This window comes from Schistocerca piceifrons, chromosome 4 (assembly GCF_021461385.2).
Source record: "Schistocerca piceifrons isolate TAMUIC-IGC-003096 chromosome 4, iqSchPice1.1, whole genome shotgun sequence".
Classification (NCBI taxonomy): Eukaryota; Metazoa; Arthropoda; class Insecta; order Orthoptera; family Acrididae; genus Schistocerca; species Schistocerca piceifrons.
This window is the reverse complement of record NC_060141.1, coordinates 295,109,579-295,123,980: the sequence shown is the minus strand read 5'-3', so window position 1 is coordinate 295,123,980 and position 14,402 is coordinate 295,109,579. Positions and strand designations below refer to the sequence as shown.

Here is a 14,402-nt window from a genome sequence, read left to right as displayed (position 1 = left end):
CTTATTTTTTCCTGGGCTGCATTCCCTTTCCCTCCCTTCATGTCCTCCCATCTTCCCCTCTGTTTCAGAACTGGATCTTCGGTAGACTTTATGCCATCAGTTGTTGGATGCCTGGTTCCTCCAAACAAATTGAGTGACCACAACCGTGTAGAAGTTTTCCCTTTGCACTTCTCGCAGGGAATCCATTGTCCTTTGTGGCTATGCATTGACCACACTTGGTTTATCCATAACCATATTCTTCAACGTGAGGACCTACTTTACTACTCGACTTCCCAAATTTGGCTCCTGTGCAGTGATATCTTAAACTTCATGACATGCTACCTTCGTGCTATCAGATAACACCAAAGCAGCTGACATAGTTTTACATTTTATGTGCTAAGGTGATTTCTACTTGTCTCTGTGAGGTGGGACACTTTCGTCTCATTGACCACCTGAGGGGTTGGAGGGGCATTGCTCACCTGCTCTGGGCCAGGGATCCCATGGTGGCCTTTACTGGGCAATCTGGCCTGGCCCCTATTCTTCGCCCCTTTTTATTGTCCTTGTTCTTTTATGTTTGCCAGTTCTAATGGTTTATCTTTCCTAAACTTTTATCATCTTGTCTGTGTTTCTCGTTTTCTTGAGGAAATGGACGGTGAAGTGGTGCTGGTGGGATGCAGTAGGTGTGTCTTCCACCGCATACTGTGCTCTGGGGACTGCCAGCTGCATTATGGGCATAGTGGCTTGCCCATCTTACCCCCTCTCACACCCTACTCCTATTTCTCCTTGATTTTATCTCTGTCTTATTGTATTTTGTTGCTGACAATCAGGCTTCCCAGGATTTGCTTTTTGGAATGCTTCTTCTGAGGGCTATTCCTGGTTCAGTACTTATAGGATTAACGTGCCGATGAACTCGCAGTTTGGTCTCTCATTGCCAACAACCAACCAATCTCCTGTCTGTGTGCCCTTGCTTACATTGGCCCAGCTGTCCTTCAGTATCTGCTTTCCCTTATGGTTTTGTTCCTCTTGTATTTTTTCACCTTTCCATTGTGGCATTTTTAGTGCCCCTTAGGGGTTTGACCTCCTCTTTTAAATTTTGTTTCTGTAATGTGAGCTGACTGGGGAAGAACACCTTAATTAGCACCTTCTGCCTTACTCCCTCTTCCATCTTCTCTTCAATGTTGTCACCCTTTTAATGCTATATAGGCAGCATGTAGACAGCCTTTGCTTCCCCCTGGGAGGCGGGCTGTGCTGTTTACCTGGGAGAGAAACACTTTCCCCAGTACGTGGTCTGCGCCAGGAGTGATGGGGAGACTGTCACTGCCACCACACCATAATTTTTCGTGGAAACCGCTGAAGACAAGTTTGGTGAAGTGGACTCTTTGGATAAGGTGCAGTCAGGTTGCTGTTGATCAAAACTATTTTTGCCACCAAATCTGTAGCTCTTACAGTCTGCGACCACCATGACAACATCCTTTAGTTCTCAATAGTCTTTGAATATAGTTCAGGGTGTCATTTTTCATAGGGGCTTCATCCTTCAATCCGATAAGGATCTCTGGGCCAATCCGGAATGGCAAGAAACTACATTATTACTGGTGCTTTTATTCTGTTATTTGTTGCGATATCCCACTGGGATAGGTCAAGGTTATGGTTTATTGATACCGCATAAAGCAGTATATCCCACAAACCACAAGGTGTTTTCGGTGTTTATATTTTGGGCACATTTTTTCCGCTGTACAACGGACCCTGTATGTGGTGGTGAATATGGACTCCCACTCCATGGTTGGAGCTCATGTGTTCTGCCACCTGTGTGTGTTCATTGTCATGAACATCACTCTCCACATTTGCCTGATTTCCTGCTTTATAAGATAAAGAAAGTACAGGAATATGTCTCTTGATCTTTTATCCTACATTGAGACTCTACAGAAATACTACCTACAACCTTCGCCCTTTGTCTGTGACATCTAACGTTGCCTCTGCTATGTCTTTCCCTCTTGTGGAGCAGTGCTTTTTCATCTTGTTGGGATATCCTCATAGACAAGTTTCTTGTGGGCCACAGTCTTGCCTTCTTAATAATGGTTCCACTACCTATTTTAGCGCCATTTGTGGCACTTTTTTCTGCCATTGATCTTTTGCTCACTTCCACTCCCCATCTCCCTTTATTATTACACTGGTTCCACACAATGGCAACAACCTCCACAATTGTGACCACTTCCTCTGGATTCCCCCATTCCCTTCCTGCCTCTTGACGGCCAGGTTACCCCAATGAGCACCCCAAAATGCAGTTTGGCCTCTATGTACTTGCCAGGTAGTGATTACCCCCCTTTGTCAGGTTGTATTCATAAAATCTTACAGGACTTGGGTCCCTTGCTGGCTGGCCCCACGGTGGAGCATAGCTGTTGCCATTGCCATCTGTGATCCCTGTCAAGCCTTGCAATGTCTGAAGTGGCACCTGCCCTCCTCCGGTCTTATTACCTTTAAATGGCCTAATGTCAGATGTGTTACATAATCAGGCAGAGCAAGTTGTTCTATCCCTTCCTCATGAGTGTGGACTACTCTCTGCACCCTCCAAGGTTGCCAACTGTCATCTTCAATCCCAGGCCCTCCCCAATGGCCTATGTAGAGATCAGTCAGTTCTTGCGAAACATCTTGCAACCCATTTTGCGATGGCATCTGTGTCATCCTCATATCTGGCTGCCTTCCTCCTCCAGAAACAGCAGTCCCAAGTTTCCCCACTTACGTTTTATGCCTTGTCAGGTGAAATCTTACAATGAATCTCTCACTGAATGGGAACTTCTGGCCCTCTCCTCTTCCTGCAATTCAGCCCCTGGCCCCAATTCCATCTATAACCAATTGCTGCAGCACCTGAATCCTCCACAGTGACAATATCTCCTCCGGGTATTTAACCATATTTGGGTCCAAGGTGTTTTCCCCTCACATTGGAGGGACAGTATTGTGGTTCCTGTCCTTGAACCCGGTAATGCTCCATGATCCCTCAATTGCAGCCGATCAGTCTGACCAACATCGCCTGAAAATTATTTGGATGGGTTGGCTTATTGGCTCTGTTGCGTCCTTGAAACTCAGGACCTTAAGTCCCATTGCCGGTTGGGCTTTTGGAAGTGTTGCTTCCTGATCGATGATCTGCTTTGGTGGGAAATCACAATTCAACAGGGCTTTTATGAATGCTGCCATCTTGTCACAGTTTTCTTCAATATTTGTAAGCCCTACAATGCCGCTAGGTGCCATTGCATATTACCTATACATTATGAGTGATTTCTTCAGGGCACTGTTTTGATCATTATTTGCCAAAATTGTCATTCAGTCCAGGTTGGCACTGTTCTCAGCTCTCTGTGGACCCAGAAGAATAATGTTCCACAGATTTCTGTATTAAGTGCCCTTTTTCCTCACTGCTAGGGACAGGAAGGTATTGTGTTAATGATAACGCGAAAATGGCGAGTTTTTGTGACATGTCACAAAATTGGCTATTTTTAACAAATTGTTGTGAAATTTGGCATTTTACCCAATTTTTGGTAACATTTTCAGGAAGCAGTGATCTTGTAATCAATATAAAATTATTGAAGAAAAAAAAGTGTAAATCGCGAAGGTACTTTATTAAAATAACCAGTTTGTCTGTACTAGGCCATCTTCAGACAGAACAATGAGCTGAAGTTGATGATGTTTAAAACAGCCAGTTGAACTCGGTCGTTGAAACTGCTGGAGCCATCATGGTCTAGACTGTTTTTTCACTGACCTTGTTTTTCCCAAGCCTTGTATTAAAATTGTCGTACATCTTGGGGCAGCAGTTCACTAATATTGGTAACTTATAGTTGTCTCCCTGCTTCTCTATGACTGAGTCTCAACACATCAGAAGCTCCATTATTCCATTCAGGACATCACTTCTGTTCATTGTCGAATGGCTCTGGTAATTGTGGTAGACAGCTCTTCCAAAGAAAGATGACTACATTCATGCATAGGTTTTTACAGCTTTGGGAACAAATCAAAGTTTGATGGACTTGTGACTGGGCTGTAGGAAGGATGCGGCAAAACTTCCCATCCATACTTGCGAAGTTTTTGGGCTACATGACTTCTGATACATAGACAAGCATTGTTATGGTAAACGAGTGGCCTAGCCGTGAGCAACTGAGGTTTGGTTTTGCACTTTTTTTCTGCACAGGTTTTGCATGAAGCTACAATAATACACTGCTGTGGCACTTGTTCCACATGGGGCCTCTTATCTGTTATGATGATTCCTTCGTGATCATAAGCAGAAATCATCATTTGCTTGAGCTGTTGTTGTTGTTGCTGTTGTTGTGACTATGGCTGTGGTTTTCAGTCCAGAGGCTGGTTTGATGCAGCTCTCCATGCTTCTCTATCCTGTTAAAGCTTCATCTCCAAGCAACTACTGCAACCTACATCCTTCTGAATCTGTGTAGTGTATTCATTTGTTGGTCTCCCTCTGTGATTTTTACCCTTTTAATATTACCAACTTAAAAACATTAATTTCTTCTTTTGATCCATAATATTATAAGAGTGCAGATTTGAGTCCTGTCATGGTCGCAATTTTTATAGTATTATGGCTCAAAAGAAGAAATTAATGTTTTTAAGCAGGATAATATTAAATTCATTGTTACTGAACTAGTGTGTGCAGTGTCTGTATGTCTGTGAAGGACAGTATCAGTTTAGAGAGCGGCGTCAACTACTCCCACAGCATATGTAATTTTTTTACATGTAGACAAGTTACTCTCGTGGTGTAGAAGCAGCTGCCAACTCCAATGGTCGCCTGTGAAATTCTTGAAATATAGGAGAAAGAAAACTTCTGTAGGATCTTTGCGAATTGGGTTATTGCCATTCGCATTTGGTCGTTCAATGATTGTCTGCGAGTGAAATGAGTTCGTTTTAGCAGAGAAAACTCTCTCTATGCTTTTGACCGTGTTACTGAAGCAGGTTCTACAGCAAACATTGACCACCAAATGTTCGAAGTCCTATGCGAGCCTGTTGTATGTTACAGTTCATCACATAATCTTTTGATCAAAAATAAATATGCGAAATAACCTTTTACATGTACCAGACTGTATTATGGCTATTACTAAACTCCACATTAATGTTGTATATCAGTTGTGAATCTCAAAAGACACAAATTATATAGTATGGCGGCTAACTGACTGTTTTATCCTGTCTTGCAACAAAGTCCAGTCACATATCGATTTTCTTACATTGCTTCGCTTGCTATGGAGCAACACTAAGTCATGGAATAAATATTTCGCTTGCGCAGGCAAAACGTGCTGCCTCGTGATGATATCTTAACATTGAACCAATAACAAGAGGAAGGTCGTTGAACCAATAAGTTGATCGATTTAAGACTCCTAACTGCTAGTATGGGCCAAGAGACATTTATACCATCCATACTGCCCTCCAATAGTAAATTGGTGATCTGTTGATGCCTCAGAACATGTCCTACCAACCGATCACTTCTTCTAGTCAAGTTGTGCCACAAGTTTCTCTTCTCCCCAATTCTGTTCGGTACCACCTCACTAGTTACGTGGTCTACCCATCTAATCTTCAGCAGTCTTCTGTAGCGCCACATTTCGGACACTTCTATTCTCTTCTTATCTAAACTATGAGGTTCATTCAAATGAAACCTAGTCAGTGCATCCACCTTTGCCTTACACGTAAGGTGATACCACGTAATTGCAGGTATTGTGGTTCCATCTATTGGTAGAGAGACTGATGTGTGTGCACCGTTTGATGTTGTATAGCGCCAGTGTGGTTCACGCTGAAGAGAACGTGCAATGTGTCGATGGATGAAGGCTGTGTACAGGGAGCACAGTCAAAGTTGTTCCAGTGTTGTGGAATGGCGCAAATGATTCCTTGAGAGGCACGAGTTACTGGAAGACGATGCTCTTCCTGGACAGGCTCATATTGTCATCACGCCAGAAATGGTTGTGGAAGTGAATGCTTTAGTCTTGGACAACCACAGAATCACCGTGGACAAGATCCATCAGTTACTGGGTATTAGCATGGGCACCGCCCACACCATAATGAATCAACACTTGAACTTTAGAAAAATCTGTACATAGTGGGTTCCTCACCAACTGACTGCCGAACAGTGCCATACTCGATTGGTGCTATCTTCGTGTCATCTGCAACATTATCATGAGGAAGAATACGGCTTTCTGTCAATGTATTGTCATAGGTGACATAACATGGTGTCACCATTTAGAACCGGAAAGCAGTGGAAACATGACTTCACTACCTTCAAAGAAATCGAAAGCAATCACACCAGTTCTGGTAAGGACATGATGTCCTTCTCCATTGATCACAATGCTCCACTGGTTGTACAGTTCCTGGAATGGGGAACCGCCATCAATGCCTAGTGTTATGAAGCCACTTTACAGAAACTTAGATGAGCCATCAACTCAAAACACCAAGGCATGTTGTTCAATGGGGTTATCCTCCTGCATGATAATGCCTGCTCACATACGGCCAATGAAGACGACAATGCAGCAGTTTCGGTGGGAGATGCTGGAACATCCACTGTACAGTTCCGACCTTTCACCGTATGACTTCTGTGTGTTTGGACCTCTAAAACGAGCTATTCATGGACATCAATTCGCAACGGATGGTGAAGTTTGTGGCTGGGTCCAGACCTGGATCACATAGTGGCCTACTAGCTTCAAGGATGGAATCGACTAGCTAGTGTCGCAATGGGATAAATGTGTCAACGGTTTTGATGAGTATTTTTAAGTATGTGTACTGTGTATAATTACATTTCCGAGTTAATAAAATCGCTACCGTTACTTTACACTAGTGAGTGGATTTCATTTTAATGCCCCTTGTATTTATCATCCATGTTTCACTTCCATACATGGCTACACTCCATACAAATAATTTCAGAAAAGACTTAAATCTGTACTCGATGTTAACAAATTTCTCTTCTTCAGAGACCCTTTCCTTGCCATTGCCAGTCTACATTTTATATCCTCTCTGCTTCGGCCATCATCAGTTATTTTGCTCCCCAAATAGTATGTCTCATCTACCACCCTAAGTGTCTCATTTCCTAATCTAATTGTCTCAGCATCACCTGATTTAATTAGGCTACATTCCATTATCGTTTTGCTTTTGTTGATGTTCATCTCATATCCTCCTCTCAAAACACTGTCCATTCCATTCAACTGCTCTTCCAGGTCCTTTGCTGTCTGACAGGATTACAATGTCATCCGCAAACAAAGTTTTTATTTCTTCTCCCTGGACTTTAATTCCTACTCCAAATTATTCTTCTGTTTCCTTTACTGCTTGCTCAATATACAGATTGATTAACATTTGGGATAGGCTATAACCCTGTCTCACTCCCTTCCCAACCACTGCTTCCCTTTCATGTCCCTCGACTCTTATACCTGCCATCTGACTTCTGTACAAATTATAAATAGCCTTTTGCTCCCTGTATTTTACCCCTGGCTCCTGCAGAATTTGAAAGAGAGTATTCCAGTCAACATTGTCAGAAGCTTTCTCTAAGTCTACAAATGCTAGAAACATAGGTTTGCCTTTCCTTAATCTTTCTTCTAAGATAAGTCGTAGGGTCAGTATTGCCTCAGGTGTTCCAACATTTCTACGGAATCCAAACTGATCTTCCCCGATGTCGGCTTCTGCCAGTTCTTCCATTCGCATGTGAAGAATTCATTTTAGTGTTTTGCAGCTTGTGGCTTATTAAACCGATAGTTCGGTAATTTTCACATCTGTCAACACCTGCTTTCTTTGGGATTGGAATTATGTTCTTCTTGAAGTCTGAGGGTATTTTGCTTGTCTCATACATCTTGCTCACTAGATGGTAGAGTTTTGTTATGGCTGACTCTCCAAAGGCTATCAGAAGTTCTAATGGAATATTGTCTACTCCTGGGGCCTTGTTTTGTCTTGGGTCTTTCAGTGTTTATGTCAAACTCTTCCCCCAGTATCATATCTCCCATTTAATCTTCATCTGTGCCCTCTTACAATTCCATAATATTCCCCTGAAGTATGTTGCCCTTGTATAAACCTTCTATATACTCCTTCTGCCTTTCTGCTTTCCCTTCTTTGCTTATAACTGGTTTTCCATCTGAGCTCTTGATATTCATACACGAGGTTCTCTTATCTCCAAAGGTCTCTTTAATTTTCCTGTAGGCAGTATCTATCTTACCCCTAGTGAGATAAGCCTCTACATCCTAACACTTGTCCTCTAACCATACCTGCTTAGCCAGTTTGCACCTCCTGTTGTTCTCATTTTTGAGACATTTGTATTCCTTTTTGACTGTTTCATTTACTGCATTTTTATATTTTCTTCTGTCATCAATTAAATTCAATCTTCTGTTACCCAAGGATTTCTACCAGCCCTCATCTTGTTACCTACTTCATCCTCTGCTGCCTTCACTATTTCATCTCTCAAAGCTACCCATTCATCTTCTACTATATTTCTTTCCCCCATTCTTGTCAGTTGTTCCCTAATGCTCTCTCTGAAACACTCTACAACATCTGGTTCTTTCAGTTTATCCTGGTTGCATCTCCTTAAATTCCCACCTGTTTGCAGTTTCTACAGTTATAATCTGCAGCTCAAAACTAACAGATTGTTGTCAGAGCCCACTTGTTGTTGTTGTTGTTGTTGTTGTTATCGTCTTCAGTCCATAGACTGGTTTGATGCCGCTCTCCACGCTACTCTATCCTGCGCAAGCTTCTTCATCTGCCAGTACCTACTGCAACCTACATCCTTCTGAATTTGCTTAGTGTATTCATCTCTTGGTCTCCCTCTGTTTTTTTTTGTTTTTTACTCTCCATGCTGACATCCAGTACTAAATTGGTGATCCCTTGATGCCTCAGAACATGTCGTACCAACTGATCCCTTCTTCTATTCAAGTTGTGCCACATATTTCTCTTCTCCCCAATTCTATTCAATACCTCCTCATTAGTTATGTGGTCTACCCATCTAATCCTCAGCATTCTTCTGTAGCACCACATTTCGAAAGCTTCTACAGTAAAACCCCTTTTTAACGAATCTCAGCGGACCAGAAAATTTGTTCCTTAAGAGGGTTGTCCTTAAATAAGGGTTTAAGTCAAAATGCACTAAATACGTGTTTCAGAATCAAAATTGGAACCTAGGCTATTTAGGCCATATAAATACTCCATAATCACAAACTCGCCTTGTGCTGCATACAAAAATACAGTGAACATGAAAATGTTTCTTGGCAAATTTAAAACTACTCGATATATTTATAATGCCTTCTTCTTCTTCTATTTCAAGATATTTTGCATGTTAGGTCACATCAAAAGTCATCAACTGGTATCTTGATTTAAAAGGAGAAAATTTGGTTTAGCTAATGGCACTCAATGAATTAGATATCACAATAATGATTACAATTGCTATACTGTCTTTATTTCTGAAAAAAAATCTAGAAGAGTTGTCTGCTGCTTCCTTCCAGCACAGCGTACTCCTAGAAGTTGTCATTAATACTGTTAAGAACTGACTCATCCTCAACAAAGGATGAGAAATACATTCTAACAGTCTCAAGTCCTTCCACAGCTGCAGGAAAACTTGGGTGTTGGTGAGTCGCCGTCGTCGTCGTCTTCGTCACCACCACCAATTTCAGTTTTTTCACCAATATCAGCTGCAAACAGCTCACTCGTGTCCATAGTGGATGTAGAAGTAAGTGCATTATCATCACACGAAATAAAATCTTGGAATGTCACAGTCTCAGGAACATCTATAACATCCCAATCTTCTTCAGGGATATCGTCCTCCACAAACGATGTTGCACCACAGCCAGCATTTGCAAAGCAGTTTGACAGTCTGCTGTGTGACTGCTTTCCAGGCAGCAACAAACATATGCATGGCTTGTTAAATATTCAATTTCATAGCTTGATTCCTCTGCAAGAATGAAATTGATTTCTGCACTAGAGACATTCTATATTTAGCTTTAACTGAATGGATTATGCCTAAGTCCAGTGGTTGCAAGTGACTTGTGCAGTTAGCAGGAAGGTACACAACATTTATATCTCTTAAAAATAAGGTATCTTTGGGATGAGCAGGGCATCTATTTAGGATAAGAACAATCTTTCTTCATGCTGCACCCATCTTTGAGTCAAAGCTGCTCAGAAACCTTATAAAAATATATCGTCATCCAAGCATTTTTGTTAAACTCATATTTGCACGGAAGTGTCTTTATGTTCTTAAAACACCTCGGAGTTTTAAATTTTCCAATAATTAAAGGTGGCAACTTTTCACTTCCGCCATTGTTCACACACAATAATGCTATCATTCTCTCTCTACTTTTTTGTCCCTCATGACATTTTTCACCCTTAATTGAAAGTGTTTTAGATGGAAGGAGGTTATAAAATGCACCAGTCTCATCGGCATTAAAAATATTTTTGGAATCAGAGGTGGTAAAGTATAACATTTCGAATGACCCACACTTTCATTGTCCACAGACGCACTTTCTACACTTAAATTTTGTGTTGAGAGATTGTGACATTTTTTAAAACGATCTAGCCAACCGTTAGATGCAGTGAAGTTCTAATATCCCATCCTTGGTGCAATTTTTCGTGCCTTCTCACGCAACACATTGCCACCTATGGGAATATTTGCGGCTCTTATTCCCTGAAACAAGTCTAAAAGAGCAGTTTCTACGGCTTTTTGATGAACATGAACCATGTGTTTCTAAATTTAATAAAGCCTCCTTGTTTTTTATTATTCCGCACAAAGATGATGGTGCCAAATCGTACTTCTTTGCAACGTTGCATAATTTCATACAGGTATTGCGATTCTCTTCAAAATCCCAAATAATTGTTAGCGTCTGCTGTATCGTCAGTTTTCTTCGTTTGCTGGCCATATTACACGTACAAAAACACTATTGTAAGTAGACTACACAACTACAGTATACACTTAATGCTTTCACTTTATAGCATCAGACAACAGCTGGAGTGCGGTAGTGCAGAAGAATTTTGTTTTCAAATGATCGGTTTAACATTCACCAATCTCGATAACTTCACAACTATCGATACGAGACCAATATCCGAACGCTAATACGGATATTGATTTTAAGAATGCAAATGATCAAAGCCTAACATTATGATTTAATATCCAAAAACAAGAAGTGCAGCTGCAGACCATATTCTAATTTGCGAATTGTAACACTTATTCCTTAAAAGCGAAATTTAAAAGAAAGTATGATTCGTTAAAACCGAATTTCAGGAACACTTTTTATGGCGTTATCATCGGGACCAACGAAAGTATTCCTTAAAAGTGGGTTCGTTAATGTGGGGTTTTACTGTATTCTTTTCTTGTCCAAACTATGTACCTTCCATGTTTCACTTCCATACGTGGCTACACTCCCTACAAATACTTCCAGAAACGACTTCCTGACACTTAAAGCTATACTTGATGTTAACAAATTTCTCTTCTCAGAAACACTTTCCTTGCCATTGCCAGTCTACATTTTATATCCTATCTACTTCGACCGTCATCAGTTATTTTGCTCGCCAAATAGCAAAACTCATTTACTACTTTAAGCATCTCATTTCCTAATCTAATTCCCTCGGCATCACCCGATTTAATTCAACTACGTTCCATTATCATCGTTTTGCTTCTGTTGATGTTCATCTTATATCCTCCTCTCAAGACACTGCCCATTCCGTTGAGCTGCTCTTCCAGGTCCTTTACTGTTTCTGACAGAATTACAATGTCATTGGTGAACCTCAAAGTTTTTATTAACTCTCCGTGGATTTTAATTCCTACATCTGCCCCTGGAAATGTCTTAAAATTTAAAATCAGGTTTCCTAGATCTGTCTTACCATTGTATAATCTATCTGCAACCTTCCAGTGCCTCCAGGCCTCTTCCATGTATACAAAGTTCTTTCATGTTTCTTAAGGGGCCCACACCCTGCCTATCTAACCCATGGTAATTTAGGCAAGTATTTGACCCATTTCTGAAAAAAAAAAAAAAAAAAAACTGTTTGATGCAGGACCTTAATATTTTTGCTGTAAGTTACATGATGCTAATAGTCAACTGTACTAAAATCTACTTTATCCTTTTTATAGTTTTTAAGAAATACTTTTTTAAATTTATTAACAAAAATATTAAGTCTTTTCTGCAGAAAATATTTTTTTGCGAACTTCCTGAGGGGGGAATATTAACGAGTGTAGTACCAGAGGTGGCTTTTTATGTTATTCAGAGTCTCTGAAAATTTCATTCCTTTATCTACAATAGTTTCTGATATAATGGGGCATAAGTACTGAAACTTTTAGATTGTGGGAAATTGATTTTAAAGAAAAAAACTTGAAATTTATTACTTAGAGTTAATTAAAACTGTCCTGCTGCATATGATGGCCCTTCTTTGGCCTCTAGTAGGTCTTCCAGCTTCTTTTTCACCTTCTCGGATGTTTGTCTCGCTTTCTTGGCCATATTAGATGCAGACCTGTCTGCATCGGCTATCCTCATTTTATCGCAATGTTGCAGCCCAGTGATCATAGTTTCAGCAGGATCAATTCCCAGCTTTTTCAGTACCCATCACTTTCCAATATTACCACAATCTAATGTAATAACAGCATCATGAACTCCTAGTTTCATTGTATGCATTCCTACAAATACAGTTTTAGAAAGGCAGTTCCAAATTATGGTGTTGAAACATTCATTTGGGTTCTGTATGCCCATGCAGACATTTCCTTAGAAGGTCAGGATGAGCCAAGTCTCTGAAAATAGGTTTCATTGCTGTAATAACAGCAGTAGGAAGAGAATTCTGGTGAGAAGAAGATTCTGCAGTTGCCTGAGCCCTATTGTATTTGCACCAAGAATTTTCTTCTGATGGACACAATCCATGACATGGCTTATCATCAGTAGAGGACTTATGGAAGAATATGGCCCAAACATCTCTCTTCATTGCTTCCAGATTTTCTTTATTTCTCCTAACTGCCTGCCCATAGTATACCTGCAAGTTTTCTATTTCAGTTTTAATTAATATGCCTTACTGTCACCATTGCCCAAATATTAGGTGTACCGTACGCCTCTTGTTTCTACGGAGCGATGAAATATTTGTTGTACCCCATGAACTTCCATACCACCACTTGCTTCTCTAAAATTAGCCACGCAGTTGTGTCCTTTATGTTCATTGACTTTGCAATATTTTGACATTATCTCTACATCTAACACTTTACCGGTGTCTACACTTGTGGCAGTCACTGCTCCATTCAGAGAAGTATGTCCTCTTTTCTGCCAACTTCCATCACATGCAACTGCAATATCTGAACCTCCATCATTTTCTTCCACTGCTTCCCTATCAGCCAGTTTCATGCTTTCCTCACTGACCTCACATACAGCTTACTCTAATATTGCAGTCAGTTTTTCAAATTTATTTGGTGGTTGATGTAAGTTCATCACTGAAAAAAATGTTCTCCCTGCAGCCAAGCTCTTGCCAATAGATCGTAAGGCATAAACTAATCTGGTATTGATTTCATAAGGGCCACTTGCATCTGGTTTTGAAGAACTCATAAATGAAATTGCAGCTGAGCATTTAGTGCAAATTAAATCCACTGGCACTCACACAAATTTTCATGCTCTGTGACTCACCACACTGTCTACAGTGTACAAATTTAGAAATTACATCTGATAATATTCTCAAATTTATAACAACATTACTGCACCCCTTGTCACTTACAGTAAATTCGTTGTAACTCTCTTGAAATGGTGAGAGCTTCTTTGATGATGAACTTGTTGAAGAATTACAATTAGAAACATCGTTGCCAGGTGACATAACCTCTTGTACAGAAAGCTTTCTAAACTAGTTTCCTCTAAATTGCTGTTTCTTGAAAGTGCCTTTATGTTTCTTCATCTTCAATAAACACAACCAAACGCACATAAACAAGCACTACAAATGTAAGTATAACAACTATGCGCAATCACACTTGAACAAAACTAGCCCTGTGTTTGAAAGCATGTTGTTTCCAAACAGCAGAGACAAGAGATACCGACTGTTGCATTCCAAGGATAGCCAACACACTCTGGCGTAAAAAATACTCTGGAGTAAAAAAAAAAAAAAAAAAAAAAAAAAAATCCCTAACTTGCAATGTAGGGGATGTAAAGATATAAAATATATGCAGAAAAGTGGGTGACAGAAAAGTAGGCATGGCACATAAGCGCACATGGTAGGAAAATGCTTAAAAAAATTTTTTTTTTTCAGCAAAATGCTTTTCAGAGTACTTAAATAAACCTTTATCTATTGAAATATGATGCAAACCGAAAATAGATTTTTTTTTTTTTTTTTTTTTTTTTAAGTTACTTACTGTGCAAAATTCTACCAGGTAGCTTCCTCTTTCATTCCTTTCCCTGATTCCATATTCACCTACTACATTTCCTTCTCTTCCTTTTCCTACTATCGAATTCCAGTCCCCCATGACTATTAAATTTTCGTCT

The 14,402-nt window shown here is 40.3% G+C and overlaps 1 long non-coding RNA gene across 1 annotated transcript in view; it reads left to right on the top strand.

The window, feature by feature from the left end:
* Positions 1-9,546: 9,546 nt before the first annotated feature.
* Positions 9,547-14,402, top strand: part of LOC124796304 — a 32,890-nt gene continuing 28,034 nt past the window's right edge. The window contains exon 1 of the long non-coding RNA XR_007016741.1: positions 9,547-9,643. This is a non-coding gene — a long non-coding RNA (uncharacterized LOC124796304). The remainder of the gene's footprint in view (positions 9,644-14,402) is intronic.